Source organism: Ahaetulla prasina, chromosome 1, assembly GCF_028640845.1.
Source record: "Ahaetulla prasina isolate Xishuangbanna chromosome 1, ASM2864084v1, whole genome shotgun sequence".
NCBI classification, from domain to species: Eukaryota; Metazoa; Chordata; class Lepidosauria; order Squamata; family Colubridae; genus Ahaetulla; species Ahaetulla prasina.
Window position 1 is genome coordinate 363,217,027 of NC_080539.1, and position 4,223 is coordinate 363,221,249.

The 4,223-nt window shown below is 41.3% G+C and overlaps 1 long non-coding RNA gene across 1 annotated transcript; it reads left to right on the forward strand.

The window, feature by feature from the left end:
- Positions 1 to 307: 307 nt before the first annotated feature.
- LOC131188251 (uncharacterized) lies at positions 308 to 4,223 on the forward strand. The gene is made up of 2 exons (XR_009152749.1): positions 308 to 382; positions 4,057 to 4,223. It is a non-coding gene; the product is annotated as an uncharacterized LOC131188251 (long non-coding RNA).

Sequence of the window (4,223 nt, forward strand, 5' to 3'; positions counted from 1 at the left end):
TTTTCATAACAAGAAATATTCTAGAACTTAAAATGCTGCTGTTCAAGTTACTCGTTTTCTCTATATTGCAGGAAAGGTGTATATTCACTCTGGGCCAGCAGTGTCGTCATAGGAGGGTTGTGGGTCACAGACTGGAAGGTGGTCTTTGGTTATATCCCATGGATCAACGGCAAGTTTAAGGATGATGAGTGAGCAAAACTTGTACTATTAGGTAAGACTTGCGATGTGTGAGGCTTCCCTTCTTTAAAGTGTGCCCTTCTGGCAATGCCATCCTTGATTTGGCGCCCTTCTCCCAAAAAAATATTGTATGCAGGTAGTCCTCGACTTACAACCACAATGGAGCCCAACATATTGCTATGAGTTCCTGCAACCAGAAGCATGGGTAACTTTCTTGAATTAATACACAAAATATTTCATATGTACCTGCATAGCTCTCTCAGCTCTTTCTTTCTTTCTCTGTGTTCCTCTACTTATCTTGTGGGCTTCCTTTTCCCCCATATCACAAACACATGTTAATCTCACACTCTCTTTTCTCTAGGCTTTAATTGAATGCTTCTCACCCTTGTTACTAATTTCCTTTTCAAACAGGCTTTTAATCCCTCGGATTTCTGCATTGTAATATCATTTTCAGCTATTTGTGTTCCATGTTTTTCCATCTTTATAGAAGGAAGCATATTAAATCTTTTATCATAGCCAATGAGGACAGTTATAAAGGTCTCTTAACTTTTATAGCTTGGTGGTCCGGGGGGTGGGGGGTGGGAGGAAAATCAGCCCATGCAAGTAGTGGGCTGGCATGCACATCAGGCCACTAATTGTGCAAGTTGAGTTCTGCACACGCGTGCGTGACAGCCTACCACTCATACAAGTTGAGCTGTGCATGTGCCAGCCAACCACTTGCATGGTCCGGTTCCAAACAGGCCATGGTCCAGTAGTGGAATGCAGCCTGGGACTTGGGGACCCCGAGTTAGGAACCAAGTGATGAGAAAGATAAAGATTGGTGGTGGCTCAAGGCTGTAAGAAGCCTGTTATTAAAACCAGCTGCCTGCAATTACTGCAGGTTCTAGTCCCACCAGGTCCAAGGTTGACTCAGCCTTCCATCCTTTATAAGGTAGGTAAAATGAGGACCCAGATTGTTGGGGGGGGGCAATAAGTTGACTTTGTAAATATACAAATAGAATGAGACTATTGCCTTACACACTGTAAGCCGCCCTGAATCTTCGGAGAAAGACGGGATATAAATGTAAAAAAAAAAAAAAAAAGATGCTGATTGAGATGCTGTTTTTTGTCTAAGCCACTTTCATGGTTGTGCTCTTGATGTCTGTTGACAGAAATAGAGCCTGGATAGGTAATATGACGCAGGTTAGACATGATGTTGCCAATTTCCTTTTCAAAGCACTTCTACATTTGAGAATCCACGATCTAGCAAGATAAACATTTGAGTTATGCGGTGAATGTAGAGTCCCATCCTTACGAAAAATTAAGGGGACATGAGTCCAAAGGCAGTCTGGTGTAATGGCCTCCACCATGCTGCCTTTAGAGTTACACCCTCTTATTGATCTCGTGCAGGGCTATGAAGAGAGAGTTTAAGCTTTTGAGTATGATTCTTATTATTGGTTATATGAGATATGATGAGGCTGCTGGTTTGTTTGTTTTTGTATATGTTGGTTATCAAAACACAAGAGTCTATTAATTAATATTTTTGTTTTTATTTCTGTAAACCACCCAGTGTTTTGGGAGGTGGGTAGTTGATTAATATACGAAAATAAATTTAACTTTGGAACGGAATGAGTAAAAGGACATATTATGAACGTATTTTTTTTTTAAAAAATCCTTTCTCAGTTAAGCAGTTCATCCATTTTGCTCCATAATTTTTGCTTTGAGTGGCAGCATCTTTCAAGAATATATAGGATATTATTCATTGCTTGCTAGATTCTCTTTTTAAAACTGGCAGCCACCAGGAATTGATCTTCTGCAAGCAAAGAAAGTGCTTGCATCACACTGCATGACATTCCCACCCCAGAAAAGATTTCTTCCTGTGGAGTATCAAGATAAAACAGAGCAAGACATTTTGAGTTTTAACTTTTGTTATAAGACAATACCTATACACGTGTTCATTACTCTTATTATCTTAAAGGTGAAATGAGGTTATGCAGAACTCGGAAAAGGAGAGTCCTTGACTTATGGCAGAAGTAAGGATGGTAAGTAACTTTTTCAGGGTCTGCCATAACTGCAGATGTCATTTAGCTACCGTTTGCAATTATGGGAGACCCCCTGAAAAAGTTAATTAAATGAACCAGATTCAAAATTCCTCCATCGCCCTCCCCTTCCATGGTCACATGACCACATTTTGAGCACTTAGCAACTGACTTGCATTTATTGTCATTTACAATGCTCCATGATCATATGATTGCAATTTACGACATTTTGGCTGGAAATCAGCGTTTCTTTCCGGCAAAAAATACTCCATAGTGAAAATGGGTTTGCTTAATAATAATAATAATAATAATAATAATAATAATAATAATAATAATAATAATAATAATAATAATAATAATAATAATAATAATAATAATAATTTAATTTGTATACCGCCCTTCTCCCGAAGGACTCAGGGCAGTGAACAGGAAAATAAAATAATACAATATATTACAATAAAACACATTTTAAAAAACTTATTCAAAATAGCCTAAATTTAAAAAACCATACAAAATATAAAAAATAAACCCCAATAAAATCCATATTTAAAAACCCTATTTAAGCCAGTCCTGCTCGAAAGAATAGATATGTCTTCAGCTCGCGACGAAAGGTCCGGAGGTCAGGAAGTTGTCGAAGTCCTGGGGGAAGCTCGTTCCAGAGGGTAGGTGCGCCCACAGAGAAGGCTCTCCCCCTGGGGGTCGCCAGCCTACACTGTTTGGCTGACGGCACCCTGAGAAGACCCTCTCTATGGGAGCGTACCGGCCGGTGGGAGGCATGTGGTAACAGAAGGCGGTCCCGAAGATATCCCGGTCCTATGCCATGGAGTGCTTTAAAGGTGGTAACCAACACCTTGAAGTACACTCGGAAAACCACAGGTAGCCAGTGCAGCCTGCGCAGGATCGGTGTTATATGGGAGCCACGAGTGGCTCCCTCTATCACCCGCGCGGCCGCATTCTGAACCAACTGTAGTCTCCGGGTGCACCTCAAGGGGAGCCCCATGTAGAGAGCATTGCAGTAGTCCAGGCACGAAGTGACGAGGGCGTGAGTGACCGTGCATAAGGCATCCCGGTCTAGAAAGGGGCGCAACTGGCGGACCAGGCGAACCTGGTAAAAAGCTCTCCTGGAGACGGTCGCTAAGTGTTCTTCAAAAGACAACCGTCCATCCAGGAGAACACCCAGATTGCGCACCCTCTCCATCGGGGCCAATGACTCGCCCCCAACAGTCAGCCGCGGTTGCAGCTGACTGTACCGAGATGCCGGCATCCACAGCCACTCAGTCTTGGAGGGGTTGAGTTTGAGCCTGTGAATGATTGCAGCATTCGTTTAGTGACTCTGGTAGTCACTTTATGACCACTGCAAAAAAGTTGTAAATCAGGTCTGATCACATGGTGGTTGCTTTATTTATGATTTAGAATTGGACTCAATTATCATAAATCAACGACCACTTGTAATAAGCAAAATAAAGTCTGAACTTAGAAAAAGAAAGCCAAATCCAATTTGCATGAGTACTATTCATTGTACCTTTGTCTTTGCTAACCATCCTTACTTCTATATACCAATATCTCACTGCCAGATATATTTTTGTACGTTGTCTTTTATTTGTTAAATTATAGGTAATTGTCTCTTTTTTTGAGGATCTTTCATTCCTTCCAAGACTTTCTCAATGTCCACCTTCCTCTCAACCCATTCAGTTTCGTTTTGCATGTTTGTTCTATGTTTCAGTTCTCATTTATTCTCTTCACATTCATGCATTCATAGCTATTTAACATTGGCATTCTGTGTTTCTTTTTTCTTTTTTTTCATCAGTTTGCATTTATCCAACACTCACTACCTTTCTACTCCCTTCTCCTCCTCCTGCAGGCCAGGCTACCTTGACTTGGGGAAGCTGCTTCTCTGATGTTCCTGGTCCAAGTCTCTGATGTCACCTTCCATGAAAGTGCACCACAGCTTCATTTTATCCTCAACGAGCAGTTGTCACATAATGTCCTGTATAAACAATAAATGTCTTCGCTCATGGGGTCTACACA